The sequence below is a fragment of the Canis lupus genome, chromosome 22, assembly GCF_048164855.1.
Source record: "Canis lupus baileyi chromosome 22, mCanLup2.hap1, whole genome shotgun sequence".
Lineage (NCBI taxonomy): Eukaryota > Metazoa > Chordata > Mammalia > Carnivora > Canidae > Canis > Canis lupus.
The window spans coordinates 7572053-7595548 of NC_132859.1; the positions used below are offsets into that span (position 1 = coordinate 7572053).

A 23496-nucleotide genomic window follows, 5' to 3' on the forward strand; every position below is an offset into this window, starting at 1 on the left:
TGTTCTTAAATGTTTTACATGTACTAATTCATTTTATCCTCATAAAAATCTGAGTAGGCAATATAGTTATGGGTTGAATTGTGTTCTCTTCCCAAAAAAGGTATGCTGGAGTCCTAACTCCCAATATCTTGAAGGTGACCTTATTTGGAGATAGAGTCTTTATAAATGTAATCAAGTTAAACCGAAGTCATTAGGGTGAGCCCTAATCCCAAATGACTGATGAGCTTATAAAAAGGGGAGATTTGGACACAAAGACAGACACGCATTGAGAGAAGACCATGTGAAGAGACACAGGGAAAAGACAGTCATCTACAAGCCAAGGAGAGATGCTTAGAACAGATCTCTTCTTCATATCCTTCAGGAAAAACAAATGCTGCGGACACCTTGATTTTAGATTTTAGCCTCTAGAACTGTCAGATGATAAATTTCCATTGTTTAAGAAACCCAATTTGTGGCATTTTGTAATAGCAACCCTAGCAAACCAATACAATAGTACTATTATTATTACTCCCATTTTACAGTTGAGGAAACCAAGAAGCAGACAAGTTAATTTGCCCAAAGTTGTATGGCTAGTTATGGCTAGTAAGTGTGGTATAGGAGCCCAGGCAGTCTGGCTCCAGAGTCTACCCTTATAAATAGCTAAGATATTTGACGTTTTTGAATTCAATTATTGCAATGTTCTTAGTTTCAATACTTCCTGACAGCATCTTGCCACAGGATGCGAAGCACAATTATGAGGAACCCATTGATTTAGGTGCACGTCAAGTAAAACAAAACAATTATAAAATATATAACAATAGTCACAAAACACTAACACATATATTGAGTTCTTGTATTGAGCACTTATTATGAGCTAAGTGTCATTCCAGAAACTGATACTGTGAAAAGGAAAATGATCTGGTCTCTTGAGGAGTTCACAATTTAGGAAGGAACCATGCTCCTTTGGTTGGAAGGAAAAGACCCCATAGAGGAGATAATCTTTGAGATAAGCCTTGAGTTGGAAAGAATTTGGGCAGGTGGCTAAGTAGAGAAAAGTTTATAAATAGTTTCATTTTGAAGAATGTAGTTGGACATGTAGGCATTATTAGGTCTTAACTTTAAGAACATGTGAATGAGAGAGAAACACTGGAGCTCCAGACAAATGCTTGTCAAGATTACTTGTATCAAATGAGAGAACAGCTTTAGGTAATAGGTCATTTCCTGCCTTTCACAATTATACACCAAAAACCATTGGCTTCAAGTTTAATAAGCCTGCATAACAAATTGGGGAAAGTCTTAGAACCTTAACTGGATTTTAAGGGGCCACTGAAGCCGGGAACCAGTAGAAGAAGCTGGCTAAAGTCCAGGATCAGGGTACACTATAACACTGGGGCAGAGGTGGTAAACTGGTAGTCCTTGGGATAGATCTGGATCTTGGTCATGTCTGACCTTCACAGTATTGGCTAACACTGAAAATGAGATGTTTTTTTCATAACATTCAGCAATTCTGTCTTCTTTAAAACAAACAAACAAACAAACAAACAAACAAACACAAAAGATCTGGCAATACTGGGCCTGCATTCCTACAGGGGAATTAGTGAGGATAAACTGCCTTATGCTGTGGTAACAATAGACCTGAGACCTGAGCATGTAATGAATCTACTTGGGAAAACTTTGTTTCTTACTCGTGTCAAAATTTACATGTCAATGTAATTTATGCAGCTCTTCTCTAAGTGGTTACCCAGGGATTTTTCTATCCTGTGGCTCTGCCATATGCATTGCTTGGCTCCTAAGACTTCCTGGGGCATCTTTTCTACTTCAGTTGAGGGAAAAGAAAGAGTATATTATTGAGTGAGAAACTTTTTTGGGGGCCAGGACTGGATGCAGCATTCATTCCTGCTATTCACATTATGCTGGCCAGACCTCAGTCACATGGTCCCAGATAATTATAAGAAAGCCAGGAAAGAAGTCTAGCAGGAGAAAAGGGATCTAGGACTTGGTAACCGCATATATGCTCTGCAGCCCAGTCTTCATCACTAATTTGTCATCCACCTAGCATCTAAAGGCATTTGAGTTCACAATCTCTGAATTTGATACTTGAATTGTAGTGGAAATCACCCCAATTTGGAATGAGACCTATGTTTGCAAATTGGTTGGCCACAATATTGTTTATAATAATGACTTAACTGAGATAGTTTATTTCTCTCTCATTTAAAAGCCCAAGTTGGTAGGTGATCCCAGGATGTAGAGCAATCTTAATCCATGAGGTCATTCAAGAACATAGGCTCCTTCTATCTTGTTGCTCTGCTGTCTCTTGAGGTGTTACCCTGGTCCATGTAATTGAAGATGGTTCACCATTACCACCAGTGGGAAGAAGGAAAGAGAAACTGGAGGGCATGACCAAGAAGTTGATCACATTCCTTCCTTCCACTCACTTTGCATTAACCAAAATAAAGTCATTTGGCCCACAAAGCCACAAGGAAGCCTGGGAAATGTGACCATTTCTGAGCACCCTTGTGCCCAGCTATAACTTGGGTAATTAAGTTCTTAAAAGAGGAATAGGGGGGACAATTATCAGTTGGCCACAGTCATTTATTATTTATGTGACTTTGGAAAAAGACTTCATCCTTCTGTACCCCTTTATCTGTAAGAAGGTAGTAATAGGGCCTTCCTGTAGGAGTTAAGAACATGTTTAGGTACAAGTAACAGAAAATCTAGTGACAGTGGATTGATTATACAAGTAGGATTTCAATTTTCTTATGTAATAAAAGATCCAAAGGTAGTTTATTACTTAGTAGGTTGATGATGTTTGGGAAAATATTTGTGATTTTTTTTTTTGCCTTTCTTTTTATAGTCTCAAAATAGTTAATTAAAGGCAAGAGAAGGAGAAAAAGGACAGCACTGTTTGCATCTTTCACCTTTATGAAAAAGCAAAAATCTTCCCAATCTCCCAAGCACTCAGTGAGTGATAAATATTATCTAAAAGAGTTAATCTCTCTGAACCTCATCTATTATATGAGATGCTAGTACCTATCTCATGGGGTTGTGAGAGACAATGAAATAATATTGTTAATATGTTTAGAACACTGCCTGGCATATTGTATTTGTCTCATATCCAGGGCAGCAGAAAGAGTGCTGGCTTCGACAGTTCAGTGTTTGAATCTTGACTCCAATCTATGTGACTTTGATTAAGTCTGTTAAGCTTTAAATCTGTTTCTTCTTCTTAAAAAAATGGGGATAATATAATTTCTTTAGAGGGCTATTGTGAAGATTAAGTGGAATTACGTATACCAAGCACTTGGCTTTTAGGAGAAATTCTTTTGAAGTTTAAGCAGGAGCCACCCTGAATTTACCTGGGCTGAGCAGGACGCAGCTGGAGATGTTGGGTGCACGTAGGCCAGCTAGCTTCTCCCAGCATGCTCACAGAGGGGTGGGGCCGTGTAACCATGGATTAGTACAGGAGCAAAACCACCAGCACAGAGGCATCTGGACAGGATCTTGCAAGCAAAGGGCTCAAGGCAGGGCTCTGGTAGGTAGATACCTTCCCTAGCAAGGAGGCTGAGCAGCTGTGTTGAGGCTGTGCCAAGTGGATGTGGCTGAGGTCAGCTCATGAATTATAAGGAGGGTGGAGGTCATGACTGGCTGTAAAGGCTTCATTTTCTGGGGGCAAATTTGATGAAGTAGAAAGAGGAAGAGGAACCCTGGGAGGGGCCTATTGGGGAAAGAGATATGGAGAGGGCGAGATTACACCTAACTCAGTCTTTACCCCAACCAGGCTGCTTCCCTTCCTTTCTTCTTCCCTAGCTTGTTCTTTCTCTTTCTTTCTTTCTTTCTTTCTTTCTTTCTTTCTTTCTTTCTTTCTTTCTTTCTTTCTCTTTCTTTTTTTCTTTTTCTTTCTTTCCTTTCTTTCTTTCTTTCTTTCTTTCTTTCTTTCTTTCTTTTTTTCTTTTTCTTTCTTTCCTTTCTTTCTTTCTTTCTTTCTTTCTTTCTTTCTTTCTTTCTTTCTTTCTTCTTTCTTTCTTTTCTCCCTTCCTTCCTTCTTTCTTTCCTTCCTTCCCTCTTTCTTTTTCTTCCTTCCTTCCTTTTTCTTTCTTTTGTTCTTCTCTCTCTCTCTTTCTTATAGATTTATTGAGCTACAATTTCTGTACTGTCGAATCCACACATTAAAATGTTACAATTCAATAGTTTTCAGTATATTAACAGAGTTGTGCAATCATAATCATTACTATCTAATTCCGAAAATTTTCATCACTACAAAAGGAAAACCTATACCTGTCAGCAGTCATTCGCCTCCTCCTCAGCCCCTCATAACCATTAATCTATTTTCTGTTTCTATAGACTTGCTTATTCTGGACATCTCATATAAATGGGATTACACATTATATGGTCTTTTGTGGTTGGCTTTTTTCCCACTTAGTATATGCTAATGTTTTCAAGTTTTAACTGTGTTGTACATGTACCAGTACTTCATTCCTTTTTTATGATTGAATAATTTCCCCTTGTGTGTATATATATATATATATCCATATATATCTATATCTATATCTATATCTTTATCTATCTATCTATCTATATACATTTTACTCATCCATTCATCAGTTGATGGACAGTTGGGCTTTTCCCACCTTTTGGCTATTATGAAATAACTTTGCTATGAACATTCATGTACAAGCTTTTCTTGTGGCATATTTCTCTTGGGTACCTAAGAAAAGAACTGCTGGGTCATTTGCAGCTGTGTGTTTAATCTTCTGAGGAGCTACCAGACTGTTTTCCGCAGCGACTGCACCCTTTTAAATTCCGACCACTATACATGAGAATTTCAATTTCTCCACATCTCCACCAATACTTGTTATTATTTGCCTTTTCTATTACAGCCATCCTAGTGGGTGTGAAATAGTACCTCATCATGGTTTTAATTTGCATTTCTCTGGTGAGTAATGATGTTGACTATTTCTACCTTGCTCTTAAGAGCAAGCTGAGTGGTTCTTACAGGAAATAGTGTGGAGATCATGTAGCTTTTGGGGGAGGGGAAAGAATGGGCCTTCTGCATCTCAGAATAGTTTCTGAGAAGAGGTGTAGCTCATGCTCAGTTATTCAAGAAAGGCTAAAAAGAATGAGAAAGAGGGTGTTCTGAGTCCACTGACCATTTCCTCTTGGTTTCCTAACTTGGGTTATAGAGACTGTTGTTGCCTCTCCTGGGTTGCAGAATGGAGGCTCCTGCCCTAAGTGGAGAGTTGCTTTCAAAGGCAAGGTAGTTAATATAGTCAAATATTCAATAGTGTTAAGGCTGTTCCATTTGACTTTGCTGAAAACAAGGTTTATGAACGGGGTCAAGAATTTATCAGGTACCCTAGCAAGCCTTAGGCAGAAAGAATTTAGCATTTAGAGCTCTGGTTCCCAGCCTCTTGCTGAGTTCTATTCTATGAGAATGGCCTGGTAATTAAAGACCCCAAGTTGTTAGAAATAAGTGAGCAACATTTCATGGCCATCTCCATGGAACTAGATGGAACTGCTCCTTCCTCCAGTACCTAGGCACCACGGTCATGGAGAGGCTGCCATAGGCCCCTGGGGGGAAAGAGAAAATGAGCTATTTCATTACCTGTGCTCTGTTTTCTTAAACACTAAATTCACTGCTGCCACTTCCCCCAGAATTCACACTTTGCCTCCTCTAAAACCATGATTTTTTAAAAAATTATTCGTAGTTGGTATAATCTTGAACCACAAATTGTAACAGAACTGAGAAATTACTGAAAATTAACTACATTCAATGAGGTGGTTAGTTACACAAATATATAATTAAAAATAACTCCTCTGTAAGAACAGTAATCAACTAGAAAAAATACAATGAAAAAACTATTTACAATTAAAAAGTTGTACAGAACTTACATGAAGAAAATTAGAAAAATTTATTCAGGAATTTAATACTTTAATAAATGGAAATGCATGTTTTTGGACGGGAAACAAAATTTTAAAGCTAACAAATTTTCCCAATAGTTTATAGGACTAACTTATTTCAATCAAAATACCAATGGAAAACTTTAGAAACCTAATAGAAAAGCAAAAACTGATCAAGAATCTTTAAAATAACACACCACAGGATTGGTCCCATGAAAGCACCACTGGCCTTGCCTCTGGGCAGACAAGTCAGGAAAGTCTGGGTATGAGGTGAAAGAGAACAAATATCCACTACAATGAGGACATTGGAATCTCATCTCTTTGAGGGGCAATGTGAGCAAGCCACTGGAGACAATTGCTAAAAATAAAACACTTTGCTTATGAGGTAGTGACCACCCATTGCCAAGGGTCTGATGACTGCTTCGGGGGGAATTAAGCACCTGGTAAAGTTATTGACCAGTCAGGGGTCTAATGCAATGTCATAGCCAATGTCTTCCTCTTCCTCTTCAGGCTCTTGGATTTCCTTTGTAGGCAAGTTTTCTTCTTGGCTCATCAGAGAGACAAGTAGATCTTCTGAAATCTAGCTTTAAAGTGCTCATCATGAAGAATTCTCTTCAGGCTCGTTCAGAGAACTAGGAAGGAAAAAAATCTTCCCCTCTCTGCCTGGGCAGAATAGGGAAATATGGGAAGGCCCTTGTAGACTTCTGTCCAGGAGAACGCCTCAGGAAGGAGCAATAACTCTCTGCTGGCTGTTCTTTGAAGTGGGAGAACCTGGTATTTTTTGAAAAACCACCACTATTTCAAACAACATTCTAACGACCCTCTGACAGGGATGTTCTGGAAGGGGTGGGTAGGGAGGATAGAAGCTGGTTTGCAAATGGAACGCCAGTTGTCTGAATGATCTGCTCTTTTGAAATGTCTGGAATTTTCTTCTTCAAAGAACTACTAAGTGGACTCTGGCCTTCAGGTATTCTGAAAACTTCTCCAGACTTCCAGCAACTTCCCTAGCTTATGTGGAGACCACTCATGTACTTATAAAAATAATAATCTATAAGATTTATCACATTCTATGTCTGTTCTGGGTAAATTCCCAGCCATGAAAGACATGAGTCATACTTTGTGTGGTAAAGGGAGTTGGCTGTATTTCTCACTTGTTGGTCAAAGATGAGGAATAAAGGTGGAAGGGATTATCTTAAAAATCAGGATGGGAAGTGGACACATGTGTATGTTGCAATTCAGGATCAAGAGATTTCTTGGTGTGCTCTTGTATGATTTGGGATGAAAAATCCTTGTGGCAAAAAGAGAACAGGAAAAAATATTTCTTCTGGAGGGTTTTTGGGTGGGTGAGAGGTGGGGTGAGGAAAAAAGGACAAATGGTATCAGAACTTGTCTTTATTCTAATGACTGGTATTCTGATGGAGAAATGAATAGTGCAATACCAAAACTTGCTCCAAAGCTATAAATATTCCTAGAATTAAGAATTTTAAAAAAATCTTCCTGTTTTTTTCCCCCAAACATGTTCCCCCAATACCAACAGTTGACTATTAACTTCTCTTGTGGGGTGAAGGGATAGAAGGGGAAGGGGAAAGAGGCAGTGGAGAAGCTGCTACCAATTTATAACAATGGTGCAGTCCAGGAATCCAAAATAAAAGGCATTCCTGATCATTATTCAATTATAATTAATACTTTTGGATTCTTTGAAGGATTGAGATAATTTACATGAAAATTTTTCTTCATCAAACTCACCTTGTTAATCTACTTGCTGGAGGGGATCCATAGCCTCACTGAAAGTTAATGAGTTCTTAGACTAAAAATTGGAGTGTGTGCAACATATTTGTAGAATTTAGAAGAACTATGTGGGAGGTTAGGATGCTCCAAGTATACTGATTCCTTAAAAATAAAACTATTTGCATGCCAAAACTGATATAAAAGCATTCTTTCACATTACTAAGAAAATAAACACAATATTCTGGAAGATGTTGTGTAATTATTTGGTAAAGAATTGATTCACTGATGGGAGAGACAGTAATGTATATATTGTATCTTTCATTGAGGTCCGAGCCTTTTTATTTTGCAAGTGAGATTTGGAAAATTCAATAAATTGACAGAATGTATATTTAAAAATTGCCAATGTATATTTAAAAATAGTAAAAAGAAAAAAGTTAAATTGCTTGTATATGTTCATTATAGTCAGTGACCATAATCTTAAAACCAAAAGTAGGGCACATGGTCTGCAAAACAGTATTATACAATCATTCATTTTGCAAGTATTGCTTGAGTGCCTACTGTGTGCTAGGTACTATACCAGTTTCTGGCTATAAAATGATGAACTAGAGAGTCATACAGGGTGATCACAGAACAAAACATTTCAAATTGAACCTGCCTCAGAAAATATACATGACTGGTTGTAATTACACATCATGACTCGTTGAATGTTACAAATTTCCCACATTTTTTGATCGACTTTACCGGGTAATTTTTTTCATATGACAAAATGTCAGTATTTATACATAGGTTTCCACACATAAAATACAGTGTGTATGTCGTGGTTTATAGGCTTTTGTTAATGGTAAGTCCCTGAAGCCTACAATTTAGAAATGGCTTACATTCCAGAAGTTTGTTTACAAGTCACTTGTTCAGTGGTTGGTTTCCAAAGCCAATCAGCAAAAACCTATTTAACCTAAAAAAGAGCTGAAACAAAACACCAGTCTTATAATTAAAACTAACCACTAAGTTTAACAATGTGTCTAAGGTTGAGGGCATTCAAAGTTCAATTTGTGGTTCTAGAAGCACATATTTCCTAGAAGCAGCGTTGTGATGGGAGTGGGAACATTCCCCTGATTCCAAGATAATAAGGAAATTATCACCTAAGTAGGAGCAGACCCAGGTTTTGTGGCCTGAAGTTTTAACACGTGTGGGGCCTTCTTTAGGAGGAACACACCATTATGAATGCAAAACAAGACATGAGGCCTTGGAAGGGACCTGTGCAAGGACCTCTAAAATTTAAGCTTCATTAACACTTTAGTAAATCTGTGTCTACATGGATGACAGGGTCAGGTCAGGAGTAACAATTGAGAGATGGGAGATTTGACAAAGAGGGTGAAGATTAATGGGGAACAGGTAAAGGACAAGAGGGACAGATACCGGGACCCTCACAAGGTGAATGCCTGGGGAGGAGATGTTTAATAGTTGAGGTTGTTTGTTCCTGCATCAGGGATCATGTGCAGAGTCAGGACTAAGGGCACGTTATTGGAGGGGCAGGGCCTTTGGGGTTGCAGGATAGGGCCATGTGTGAGACATCAACAGGGTTAGTGAAAGGTTGGGTGGGTCTGTCCCAAAGGCCAAAAGTGGAGAGATGGGGATGGGGACAGATTCTACAGCTGAAGTGGGCTGGGGTGCAGGGGTTCAGGTTAACTTCATATTGCTGTGGTTAGGGGGTAGAAGGATTGGGTCAACTTCAGGGAAGAGGATTGTGAGGGAAGAAGGAAGGTACATTCTCACCTGTAGCAGATGGAGGAAAGAAGTGACAGGTGCAGGGGTGGTGAGGAAGGGCGGGGTCCCACCAAGTGCAGAAGAGCAGTGATGTAAGGGTCATGCATAAGTCAGAAGCCTTGAGTCAGGCACTGCCTGTGATTATGAAGGATGATAATGCTCACACCAGGCCAGAAAATGATTTGGATAACTTATGAATTGAGAAAACCTAATTATTTTAGATGAATTAAACCCTAAGCAAATTAAAACGTGTTAGCAAACCTTCACAAACCTATAATTGATCTGTATCAGTTAGGCTTAGGTTAAATTTTAGCAAGTACCCTGCGGTTGACAAGAGATAGGCCCATGGTCTTTAGATAAAGGCCACTGGTCTGGTCAAGAACAATTATCTTTCTTGAGGAACAAATGAAATGAGATTTTGATTTCTAAGAGTAGAACTGCTGGAAACAAAGCAAGCCGAGAAATGGAAAGTCCATATTTGAGCACCACACAGTCATTTCCCCCCTAAAATCTCTGCCAGAGAGAAGCTGTATATCTGACTTTTTCACAATTCAGCTACTGCCTGATACAGCCCCAGGCCAGTGTCCTGAAGAGTCTCACCAGAGAGGTTTCCACTTTTCATGTCCTAAGTGTTCTGACTCTGAGAAGAATGCAAAGGCAATTATTCCTAAGTATGTATCTCCAAATAGTATCCTTTAAAAAACCATTTACAGCATTGGGCAATGATGCAGAATGGTAGTTATGGAATATAGGGGTAATATGCAAAGAAATAACCAAATGCTCAGTGTGTTTGGAGTTCTGCAATCTGAATCTAAGATCATATAATATATGAGAGGCCCCAAAGGTGTCTTTCTTATTCGTGGGCAAGGATATTTCCAGCAAGAAACAGAAAATGTGTGCCTGTGAAGTGTATCAGTCAGGCTGTCTGACCAGAAAAGCAGAGCCATTCCAGGTTTTTCCAACAGAGGAAATTTGATACAAAGAATTGGTTACCTAGGAAATGGAAGACCTGAGGAGGCAAACTTGGAAGCTAGAAAGGAGAGGGATTCCAGAGATTAGGAACACTAGGAAGCTGCTCCCACTTTTAGACTGGAGGGACGCTGGGAAATGTAGTTCCCTGTAACCAAAGTGGGGTACTGGATTCAGATGAGAGCAAAGGGAGTGTGGCCTGCACATCGCAAAACCTGAAATTTTGGATAATGCATACTGTTACCAAACCACATTGGAATTAGTAACCCCTTCTATTATCAACCCTGCATTATATTTCCATAAGGTGACTCGAAAATGTTACTGAATCACCACTTAGATTCCTGAACTTAACTTTTAATTATTTTTTTAAAAGATTTTATTTATTTATTCATGAGAGACAGAGAGAGAGACACACAGGCAGAAGGAGAGGCAGGCTCCAGGCAAGGAGCCCGATGTGGGACTCGAACCTGGGAATCCAGGATCACACCCTGAGCCAAAGGCAGGCACTCAACCGCTGAGCCACCCAGGCATCCCAACTTTTAATTATTTTTAATATAAAAATTCATTGTGAGTAGATAATACAGGCACACAAAACAAAATTCAAAAGTCACAGTAAGATAATAAGTAGTGAAAACTCTCCTCCACTCCTCATCACTCCTAGCCCCCAGGTCTGACCAGTGTTCTTATGTAGCCTTCTATGTATCTATACTATGTGTCTACACCCATATTCATATCTTAATGTATACCTATCTTTTTCTATATGTGAAGGATACATATTCCTACTCCCATCACCCCCTAAATGGGAGCATACTATATGCACTGCTCTACTGACCTATACTTCAGAACCAACTGGGACCTACCAATTTAATGCCTAAGATATTTCTTCTCTTTGGAAATACAGTGGGTGTAACCATTGGGTCAGGCATGTGCCTCGATGATGAAGGACTATAAATCATAAGGCTTGCAGACATTCAATGTTCAACTAGTCATGCAAAGAATTCTCCAAGGCAGTAATTCAGCAGAAGATTTGTCAAGTCTGTCAGGATGATTCAAAGGTTTGGAATGACTCATTGGGGCTTGGGTTAAATAATCTTGGCTTAATCATATCAATTGGAGCAAAGGTAAGTTGAAGATTAAAATCCTAGTAGCTTAGTATCTCATCTGGACACTGGCAGAGAGATTTTCTGCTCAGCCACAGTGTCAGGATTAAAAAAGGTCCCAAATGCCTCATATCGTATGCCATGATAATGTCTATGTGGATTAAAGAATTTGTATATTGTTAATGTTTATGTACATTTATATACGCAAATACAAATGCATATGTATATTCATATATTTTGCACACACACACTGAAAGGAAATATCAATTTGAAAATTTCTCACATTTCTGGAGCAGGGATATCTTTATAAGCTTAGAAATGATAGAAGAAATTACAGAGATAAAAGTAAATTGAATTCATAAGGACATTAATATGTTCTGCACATAAGAATGCAAGAATGTAAAAAATATAACACTGAGAAAATACTTTTAACAAGTATGACAGATGAAAGATGATATCTTAACTATTTGACACATTCATATGAAGCCACAGAATATGATAACAGCAAGAGCCTCAACTCTGAAATTAGACTTCTTACGATGTGCACATATCTGGGGCTCAGTTTCTTCATCTGTAAAATGGTGACACCAGTAATATGGAGTTTTGTAAAGTTAAAATGTGATTATATCTGTGTAGTACTTAGAACAGTGCCTCTTGACACTCAGTAGGAGTCAACTATTATTACTAATAAAAAATATTGTTAGACAAATAAATGGACAAAGGACCTGAACAGTTAATTCACCAAATGCAATTAATAATTAATTAATAAAAGAGAAACTTTCAAATGTATAATTCATTCCAGGAGTATATTGTTCTACTTTTCCCAAAATAGTTTAAAAAAATTAATACCCAGTGCTACTGAGAATAGAGTAAAACCAACAACACCTCTTGGAGCAACAACATTAGAACTATTCTTTTTTTTTTTTTTTAAGCTATTCTTGGGAAAAAAAAAATTGCAATGCATATGCAAGCCATAAAATGTTTAAATTCTTGTTTAACTTGATAATGTTGCTATTTACAATTTTCCTTAAAGATATAATCCAAAGAGATAAAATATTATGAACTTATTTTTTTCTGCATTATTTATGAGAACTGTAAAATGGTTTCAATTTTTTGCTATTGGAGACATTGCTGCTGTCCTATAGTTTTCATGGGTATGTGTGTATATTTCTTCAGGATCCATTCCTAGAATGAAATTGCTGGCTCAAATATTTGCACATTCAGATTTCTTTCTTTTTTCTTTTTTAAGATTTTTATTTATTCATGAAAGACACAGAGGGAGAGAGAGAGAGAGGCAGAGACATAGGCAGAGGGAGAAGTAGGCTCCATGCAGGGAGCCTGATGCTGGACTTGATCCCAGGACCCCGGGATCACACCCTGAGCCGAAGGCAGACCCTCAACCACTGAGCCACCCAGGCGTCACTCAAGATTTCTGATAGTGACTTCCCAAACCATATTGTGAGAAGACTTTATCAATTTATGGCTCCATGAACATTTTTTAAAGAAAGAGTCAAAAACAGAGGTCCCATGAAACCAACATAAGACATAATCAAATGTACCTAAAAGTAGACCTATACCTATATTTCACCTTCATCATCTTCATAGAGGTGGCTTATTTTTGGCTTTACTCTTTCAGATATCCTTATGAATTTGGCTAACTCATGATCCTACCATATTTCCTACCCCCCTTTTTATTTTGAGAATACTTGTGATTATCATCTGGTCAGAATACTCATTTCTGGGCTTGGGCGTAGAAATATGTATCAGTTGGCTAGAGGACACTACAGGTCAATAGCTTTGTAGGTTAAGCTCATTTTTATACATCATTGTGTAGGGCATGGTCATGCAGGTTACCTGGGCAGGTAGGCACTGACATCTAGTGTGCTGCAGTCACCAAAGAACCTGTGCCCTGGGTGTAAGCAGGGGAGAGCAGAGCTCTCCTGGAGGCAATGGCTCTTTTTCAAGTTCAAGCAAAGAGGGTTTCTGGGGTCTCAATTGCCTTGATCATTCATAATTAAACATTTCTCTATTTAATTGATTCTTCAGCTCTTTGTTTAACTGACTCTATTGATAGATCCCATCATATTAAAAGGATGATGAGAAGTTTATATTAATAGTTGGCCTTAGGATTTAAAATATAAGTACAGTTCAAGCATAGTTGAGCCTCTGGCTTTGATGAGAAAAAGTTTTGGTGAGCTAAGGAACCCAATGAGATTAGGGCTGGTGGTGGGAGGGTGGTGGGGGAGGATGGATTAAATAACTGATGGGTATTGAGGAGGGCATTTGTTGTGATGTGTGCACCAGGTGATGAGCACCAGGTGATGTATGCAATTGTTGAATCACTCTATTGACGCTAATAAGACTCTATTTTAACTAACTAGATTATAATAAAAACTTTAAAAAAAAGAGAAAATACAGACAGTCTGAAATTTACCTTATCATTGATAGATTTTAGAATATTATAAAATCTGGGATGCCTGGATGGTTCAGTCAGGTAAGGGTCAGACTCTTGATTTCAGTTCAGGTCATGATCTCAGGGTTGTAAGATCAAGCCCTGCGTCTGGCTCCACGCTCAGCAGAGAGTCTGCTTGAGATTCTCTATCTCCGTCTTCCTCTGCCCTGCATCCCCATGTGTGCCCTCTAAATAAGTAAGTAAATAAATAAATAAAATCTTAAAATGAAGAAAATCATAAAAGTTATCTCTGATTTGTATACTTTCAAGTGATGAAATAAAAATAGAGCTAAGATATATCTAGCACACAATTGTCATAGCTGTTGAGTATGGTTCCACTGCTAAACTTTTTTCCTCAGGTGTCAATTGAGGTATTTTCAAGCAGATATAATTATTGCTATGCAATGGATATGAAATAGGATATTTCCCTCATCTGTCACTAGGCACAAGTAACGATTCCAACGGTTAGCTCTCTGATAAGTTGTGACTCGTCTTCTAAAGTAAGAAGAAATCTACATTGTAGTTAACATTGTGTAAAGTAGAACATGCACAGCGTGTCTGCAAAAGCAATCAATAGTGAATGATTAAGAGAAAATCCTGAGCATAGAGATGAGGGACTGATGTATATAGACTGGGTAAGGATCTCACAAAACTCGCAGCATGGGTTAATCCTATGAACCTAAATAACATCAAGAAAGGTTTAGGTTAGACCTAAAGGAGAGAAGGAAAATAGGAAAGAAGAAAGGCAGGGAGGAAGGAATAGGAGTTAGGAAAGAAGTTAGGAAGAAAAGAAGGAAAGGAGGAAAGGAGGAAGGGAGATGGGGTGGGGGGTGTCTTTGTGATCCAGGAAGAGGGAAAATGAGAACTGAATGCATATGAGCCACAGCTCTCAGGCTCCTTCTGGGAGCTCCAAAACCTTTGAGTCTGAAGACCCATGTCCTTGACTATTCGGGGAGTTTGGATCTACTAATGGGAAGTTGCCAAGTCACAGTAACGTTGAGTCCAAGCCAGCTGTTGAGTTCATGAGGATCCCAGGCAAAATGAGCATGTACAGGGCTGATAGGACCAGGGTGTCGGGTGGGCAGGCAACATTAGGCATGTGTGCTAGAGGGTACATGGAACAGGAGGTACATGGCAGCGACGACTATTTGCCAGGTTCTCTGGTGATGGCAGTAGCTTTGGGGCAAACTAGTTTGAGTTACTGGGGTAATAAGGGGTGGGACTGGTAAAACCACAGGTTGTTCTTATATTTTGCCGAAGCCTCAGAACCAAGCATCTTTCTTGTCAAACTACTAAACTGGGTCAGTTTAGGGGCGCTTGAGTGGCTCAGTTGGTTAAGCGTCTGCCTTCGGCTCAGGTCAGGATCCCAGGGTCCTGGGTTCAAGTTCTGCATTGGGCTGTGTGCTGTGCTCAGCGAGGAGCCTGCTTCTCCCTCTCCTCTGCCCCTCCCTCCGTCTGTGCGCTCTCTTTCTCTCTCTCTCAAATAAATAAATAATAAGTTAAAAATAAATACTGAGACGGTTTACAAATAAAATTGCATTGATCTCAGTTACCTCATCAATCTTTCCTTTTCTTTTTAGCAAGAGCACTTTCTGTCACAGAAACGAGTCTTTGTCTCCCATCCCATTTCCTAAAAAACGGAGGTACTATGAGGGCAATGTATCTTTGGGATGATTCCCTGGTTCACATGAGTGTTGTCTACATGTTTTTATCTAGAAGATATAAACCCTGAGGTTAAATGGCAGGTCGTGATAGGATAATCATCACTTACCTTGACACAAGACAGGAAGCTCAACTTCAATAAAAATAGGTAACGTGGGATCCCTGGGTGGCGCAGCGGTTTGGTGCCTGCCTTTGGCCCAGGGCCCGATCCTGAGGACCCAGGATCGAATCCCACGTCGGGCTCCTGGTGCATGGAGCCTGCTTCTCCCTCTGCCTGTGTCTCTGCCTCTCTCCCTCTCTCTGTGTGACTATCATAAATAAATAAAAAAAATTTATTAGAAAAAAATATAGGTAACGTTCACGAGGTGGTTTTGCTGAACTGGGCCCTGGGCTAAGTACTTGTACACATTGCATAATGCGAACTGGATGACATCCCCTTTGATGTCTTTATTGCATTGCATTTATTAGCCACATATAGATGAGGAACCTGAGTAATAGGGGAGTTAAGGAACTTGCCCATAATCACCTAGTAAATGGCAGTAACCGAGACATTTTCACTATTGCATTCCCAAACCTAAGGAAATCCTAAACCTCAATATACTCAAGTAATGGACTGGCTCCATCTACCTATTGTAGTTTCCTTTTGGTACCTTTAGCTAGGAATATAAACTGTTTTTGAACCCCAGCCTGGAAGGCCAGCTTTGAGTTGCACCCCCCTGTGCACACGGCATGCACATAAATACCGTAATATCATCAAAGACTGAGCCCAGCTGGCTGCTCAGCACACCACAGGCTCTGAGTCCCCTCGCAAAACCCCCAAAGCAGACTTAATACTCCTGGGAAAGCACTGTCCTCCCTCAGTCACAGAGTTCGGGGGAAACACTGTGACTCTGTAATAATCCATGACACGTAATGCGGGAGGAAACCACTTTATCTGCAGAGCTTAGGCCCAGTGATAAGGGACCATTCGAGTAGGGTTTTTTCTTTCCTCATGGTTGGCAGAAACCCAATCGAGCTGCCATCAGTTCCTCCTAAGGCCAGAGACCGAAAGAAACTTCTGAGGCCAGAAAAAGACCGAAAAAAAAAAAAAAAAAAAAGCTATGTCACCCAGCAGTAGAGCATGACAGGTGACAGATGACACACCGGCTGCCAGGTACTCTTCTCACAGCCCTGCTCTAGGAGGTCCTTCTGAGGGGCTTTGGACTTTTGCTCTCTCAACCTAAATACTTTGGGATGGCACAGAAACGTGTTGAGGCAATGCAATGCCAGCTCCATCGGGAGGGGCTGCCTTCAGAATGGTCCCTGCCCTCCCCTAGCTAGGAGGCTGCAGGTCAGCATTCGAGATACGGGTAGATCTGACCCAGCTGAACCAGGGAGTACCTTGCAACTAGTGAGGGATCTGGAAAATGTTCACAACGCCCTGTTAAGTGAAAACAGCAGCTTATAAAACAGCAGTGTGCTCAAAATATGCACGGAAAAAGACTAGAAAGATAGATACCACAAAGTTAATGCTGGTTACCTCTAGACAGTGGGAATATGAGTGAGTTCTTTTTCGTTTTATTTTTTTTTTATCATTTTATTTTTTATGAGTAGCTACCGTGAGTGAGGCATCATAAGTTCTCATGAGCATTTTCTTTTAGGTTCTAAAAACACATATGATATATGACCATCTGTTTCTTCTGTAATAAGAAATAAGCTATTTTTCAAAGACCGCCTCATATCTATTAAGAAAACTTTTACCACCTTGGAAGGAAATCCAATGCTCGAAAACCCCAAACATATGTACAAATAAGCTGGGAAGTGACCATTCATTTTACAAATGGATTCACCATACACTTCTTTTAAATAGAATGTTCTTTAGCACTCAATATCTGGTTCAGTTTGCAATAATTTGCTTCAATAATGAGGGTAATATAAATTCAAACTTTATAAATTGTGCTAAAATTATTTACAGGCCTTTTGGCATAGCCTTTTAATCCAAGTTAGAACCAATAAAGGAGAAAAGTAAACTAGGCTGATGAAATGTTCTTGTCTGTGGAGTACAGATACACAGATACTGTGCTTGTAGCAGAGGTGCCTTCCTGTCTACGGACATCTCTAATAGGCTTGGCAAGCTGAGCTGGCTGCAGGCGCTTGGCAGCTTCTACCCCAAGCCCACCCCTTCCCCCATTCCTATAAGCCTCGCAGCTTTCTCTCATCTTTAAGTGCATCAGCTACAGTGGAGGCCAGTAGCCGTGAGGGAGAGAGGTGAAGAAGGAGGAGTCCTGCTATGCTGCTTGGTGTCATGGCCTAATGTTAGTTCTCAAGTAACAGACTAAAACAGACCTCACCATTTTCAGAGTTACCTGTAGGACATGAGCATCTATCAAAGGGGTTTTTGTGCGGTCCTAGAGGCTGCAGGAGGCCTTGAGTGAAGGGTATGTTGGGTGCTGGGACCCTTCAACCTCCCTCTTTAAGGATGGAAGTTGTAAGAGGTTAAAGCAAGAAGCAAGGATCCCCCTATAACCAGGTATGGTAGACAGGTGAGTTAGAAGAGTGGCTTGGTATGCCCATCTGAGCCCACTTCTATTCGGTTCCTATCATGTGCCAGGCACTGGGCTAGCGTGGAGGTACAAGTGGTTTAGAGGGCAAGGCAAGACAAAGCTTACAAAAGTACACAAACCTATAACACTGCAGAGAGTAAGCTGAGGGATGTGAGAGAGAAGTGTCAACAGAAAGTTAGCATAGAGACGGTCCTTCTTAAAGGATGGAAATGTTTTCTGGGGCGGGTGGCTTCAAAAGGGTCAAGAATTTTTTTTTTCTTTTTAAGATTTTATTTATTTGAGAGAGAGTGAGTGAGCGAGAAGAGGGGAAGAGGGAAAAGAAGAAGCAGACTCCCCTGCTGAGCAGGGAGCCCGATGTGGGGCTCGATCCCAGGATCCTGGGATCAGGACCTGAGCCAAAGGCAGATGCCTAACTGACTGAGCCACCCAGGTGCCCCCAGGGGTTGAGAATTCTGACAAGCAGAGAAGGCAACAGGGAAATCAGTGGATGGACCAGCCTGAGCAACGGCAATGGAACGCTTTCATTTTTGAAAAGCGTGCAATGCAGTGGTTTTTAGTCTATGCTCTAAGCTGTACAACCAACACCAGTATCTAATTCCAGAACATTTTCATCACCCCCAAAAAGAAACTCCATACTCACTAGCAGTCTCTCCTCTTCCCCCAGTTGCTGACAACTACTAATTTACTTTCTGTCTCTATGGATTTGTCTATCCTAGACATTTTATATCAATGGAATCATGTAATATGTGGCTTTTTTGCGTCTGGTGTCTTTCACTTAGCATAATATTTTCAAAGTTCATTCAGTTGGTAGCAGACATCAGAACTTCCTTTCTTTCTATGGTCAAATAGCATCCCACTATGCAGTTATAACATTCTGTTGATTCATTTATTAATTGGTAGACATTTGGTTTTTTTTCTACATTCTGGCTATTATGAATAAAGCTGCTATGAACATTTGTTTATCCATAGGCATCTGTCTTAGTCAGTTAGGGATGCTTTAAAAAAAAACAAAACCCAAAAACATAGACTGAGTGGCTTATAAACAACAGAAATTTGTTTCTCATAGTTCTGGAGACTGGAGGTTCTAAGATCAGGGTGTCAGCATGGTGGGTTCTGGTGAAGGCTGGCTGTCTTTGAGGTTTTAGATGTCTGTCTTCTCAGTGTGTCCTCAGATGGCAGAAAGAGAACTAGAGAGCTCCATGGGGACTTGCTGGGCACTAACCCCATTCATGAGAGCCCCACCCTCATGACCTAAATCACACCCAAAGGCCTCACCTCCTAACACCACCACACTGGGGGTTAGGATTTCAACATAGGAATCTTAGGTTGATATAAACTTGAGTGACTGAATTCCCAAGTATTTTCTTCTCTATCAAAGAACCTGGCAGTCTTCCTAGGGCTTCCCTCTGGCTCAGACCTCATGAATCTAGGTAAACTTTTTATTTATTTATTTATTTATTTATTTTATTTTTTATTTTTTTAGATAAACTTTTTAGGGACCAACTTGGCTAGCTTGTTCTTTTTGCAGGCTCTGGAGTGAATCCATTTCTGAGCTCCTACTAGATAGTTTCTTAACCTAAGCTCAGGTATTTCTTCCTCATTCCATGTATGGACAAGGCACAGGCTGCCACCTGTCTGTGCCAAGTAGGCTGTCGTTTTACAGGTGGGAATCCTCATTCTCATAGCATGCAGGCTGCTTTGCCCTTCGTGGCTATCTTCAAAGAGACAGGATTTCCATCCTGCTTCAGTTGAAAGAGAAAAAACTCAAAACTTTTGGCATTCTTAAGCCATCATTAATGCATGAGAATGTTACCTAAACACTTATTTCAAAGAAGGAAATATTCCAAGTTATTGTTAAAAAAAAAACTCTCAGAGCATAACCCTTAAAACTGTACTGTTGTTGTTTTAGGTACAATTTTGAAATGTACCTAATATATGAACTTGAGTCTAAGATAAGTAAATCTTGGCCTGAATCCACAGATGACTCCTTAAAACTATTCTTCTTTCTCCTAACTCTTCTCTTAACCCCTTGCCCCAAACCACAGCCCTCTCTCCCTTATCTCCCTCTCAATAACTATAGACCTTTCTCTCTCTCAAAAAAAAAAAAAAAACAAAAAACGAAAAACAACAAAAAACAAAAACCCTAAATCATACTTTCCCTTCTTAAAACTCTCTTTTCCAAACCACAGCCCCTGGCCTTTTCTTTCTAGTTACCTCATCTCCCAAGCCGCAGCACTCCTTCTCAAAACTTCTCTTTAAACTCATTTCCCAAACATAGTCTGTTTCCCAAAACCCACATCCCTGAGCTGCAGTCCACTCCCAGAAACCAAGACACACATGTCCTATCATTCGAGGACAGTGCTGGGACGGGATCCAGGAGAGAAGCATCAGGGAGTTATGACCTGCGGAGGATGTGAAGCAACATGAGGAGGTTGTGGTGGTCAGTGATGTGAGAATCATGATTTAGTGCCCCCTGGACAAGCTCTAGCTATGGGCAGCTCCCTGCACTTGGCTGGGCTTTGATTTTCTCATCTGGTATGTGCTGGGCCTCTGGCTCATAGGAGGCTCTCGGCGATATGCGTTGGCTTGGTTAAGTGGTTGGGTGAAGTACTGGGATGAGGGGACCTCCAAGCTCCTTTCAGCTTGATGTAAAACACTAACATCCACATAGTCAAGATGGAGTGGATCACAGAACTATGGAAGTTTGAATTATCCCACCAATTACCTCCATTTGTTCTTCACTTTGTGTGGCTGAGTTCTTTTTTTTGTTAAGGAGAACAATAAATGGAATTTTACTGGGGAGAGATGTAAGACAGTTGCTTTTGCCTTTGGACTCCAAACTTCTTGAATGTATATCTGTCAGTGGGCTGCTAATGAAAATAGTTTTGGTTCCATGGGAATAATTGTGAGGACAATGAAATCCAGAGATGTGAACTAGGAGTACAGGATGTCGACCCAGGGGCGTTCTAAATTGCTTCAGAAGGCACTAATAAAAGAAAAATGCCATGGTTAATAAATATTTGTTGACTGATTAAAGAACAGGAATACTGAAAATGCCTCTGATAAAGATATCTTGTAGCTCTGAGCTCATATACGTACCGGGGACCAGATGTAAATGGATATGCTGGTTTCAGTTAACAAATAACCCCTTCTGAAAAGTTCTAAAAAAATTTTTTTTAACTCCAAATGGATCATGGATAGAAATGTAAAGAGGTAAACTATATACAACTTTTAGAAGAAAACGTGAGAAAATCTTCATGACCTTGGGTTAGGCAAGGAGTCGCTAAAAAGAAACACCAAAGAATGACCCTGCACACACACAAAACATTGATGTCTTGGTCTTCAAGAACATTTAAAACTTTGCTCTGTAGATGATGCACTAAAGAGAATGAAAGCATATGTTATGGACTGGGACAAAATTTTCAGAAATCACATGTCTATCAGAGAATTTGTACTCAGAATATATAAACAGTTCTTTTTTTAAAGATTATTTTTAGACAGACAGAGAGAGAGAGAGAAAGAGAGAGAGAAAGCATGAGCAGGCAAGGGGCAGAGGGAGAGAGAGAGAGAGAGAATCTCAAGCAGACTCTCCTCTGAGCACAGAGCCTGACATGGGGCTTGATTCCACAAACCTGAGATCATGACCTGAGCTAAAAGCAAAAGTCAGACACTCAACCGACTGAGCCACCCAGATGCCCCTAAAAAGGAATTCTTAAAAAACAATAAGAAAACAAATAACCCAATAAAACAAAGCAAAAGATTTGAATAGATATTTAATTGAAGAAAATACATAGATAGCAAATAAATACGTGAAAAAAATGCTCAAGTATATTAGTTATTAGGGAAATGTACATTAAAGCCACAATAAGATACTACTATACACTTATTAGGATGGCTAAAAGTAAAAATAAAATTGATCCTTCCAAGGGTTGACAAGGAGGTGGGCCAACTGGCACTTTCACACATTGTTGGTAGGAATGTGGAATGATGTAGCTACTCTAGAAAACGGTTTGGGAATTCCTTCCTTCCTTCCTTCCTTCCTTCCTTCCTTCCTTCCTTCCTTCCTTCCTTCCTTCCTTTCCTTTCTCTCTCTCTCTCTCTCTTTTTTTTTTTTTTGAAGAGAGAGACAATGGAGGGGTAGGGGGAAGGCCAGAGACAGAGGGAGAGAGAATCTTAAGCAGGCTCCAAGCCCAGCGCAGAGCCCGACTTGGGGCTCGATGCAGGGCTCAGTCTCACAATCCTGAGATCATGACCTGAGCCTAAATCAAGAGCTTAACTGAGTCACCCAGGTGCCCAATTTGGCAATTTCTCGTAAAATAAACAGATACAAACCACAGGACTAGGAGTCCCGCTCCTAGGTATTGACTCTAGAGAGAAGAAAACTCAAGTTCACAGAAAAACCTATAATCCAAATGTTTATGGGAGCATCATTTAGAATCACCAACAACTGGAAACTACAACATCAATGGTTTTTAAATTCATTAGACAAGTGAAAGAAGCCAGAACTAAAAGTTTACATGATATATAATTCGATTTATAGGACACTCTGGAAAAGCCAAAACTATAGTATGGAGTTGCCAGAGCCTGGGGATGGGTGGAGGGTTTGACTCCAAAGAGGAGGAATCAAGGATGTTTTTGGAGTGAGGGACATCCTGATTGTGGTGATGGTTACATGACTTTATATATTTGTTAAAATTTATAGAATTATACACCCCAGGGATCCCTGGGTGGCGCAGTGGTTTGGCGCCTGCCTTTGGCCCAGGGTGCGATCCGGGAGACCCTGGATCGAGTCCCACGTCGGGCTCCCGGTGCATGGAGCCTGCTTCTCCCTCTGCCTGTGTCTCTGCCTCTCTCTCTCTCTGTGTGTGTGTGACTATCATAAACAAATTTTTAAAAATTTTAAAAAAAGAATTATACACCCCCAAAAAGGGGCAGTTAATTGTATATATACCAAGTTTTATTGTAAAAAATTTTTTATCTAAAAAACAACTCTGCAAGCAACAAAGGTGAAAAAAAAAATGGTCAGAGAACTACCCTAGGTTAGTGGTGAGGATTTAATGTTTACTCAGAATAATTGTGCTTTCGATAGTCAACCAATTGCACAATGAGTACAAGTGAACATTTTCCTGATACTATATTTACACTGCAGCTAAGGTGACCCTGACAGACATTCCCAAACACGGGGCAGCTGTATCCCCTCGCCTTTCCCAGCCAAGCTATCTGACACTCAAGATTCTGTGACCTCAGAAGAATTATGACTGCCCAGTCAAACAAAGTGTTGATAACGCCACACCCTGCACTTTTCACCTGAGCAAATGTCACCAAGATCTCATGTGCGCCATCTGCCTTGGTGACTATGCTGGGCCTGAATGCAGAGGCCACGGGAAGCTTCCATAACCTCCTT

General features: G+C 40.1%; 2 long non-coding RNA genes across 4 annotated transcripts in view; one reads left to right on the top strand and one right to left on the bottom strand.

The window, feature by feature from the left end:
* Window positions 1–23496, top strand: part of LOC140613842 (uncharacterized) — a 62176-nt gene that overhangs the window by 37197 nt on the left and 1483 nt on the right. The window lies entirely within an intron of this gene.
* The window catches only part of LOC140613843 (uncharacterized), a 60773-nt gene that overhangs the window by 14670 nt on the left and 22607 nt on the right, over window positions 1–23496 (bottom strand). For both annotated transcript variants that reach the window (XR_012014732.1, XR_012014733.1), the window contains exon 4: window positions 15659–15857. This is a non-coding gene — a long non-coding RNA (uncharacterized lncRNA). The remainder of the gene's footprint in view (window positions 1–15658; window positions 15858–23496) is intronic.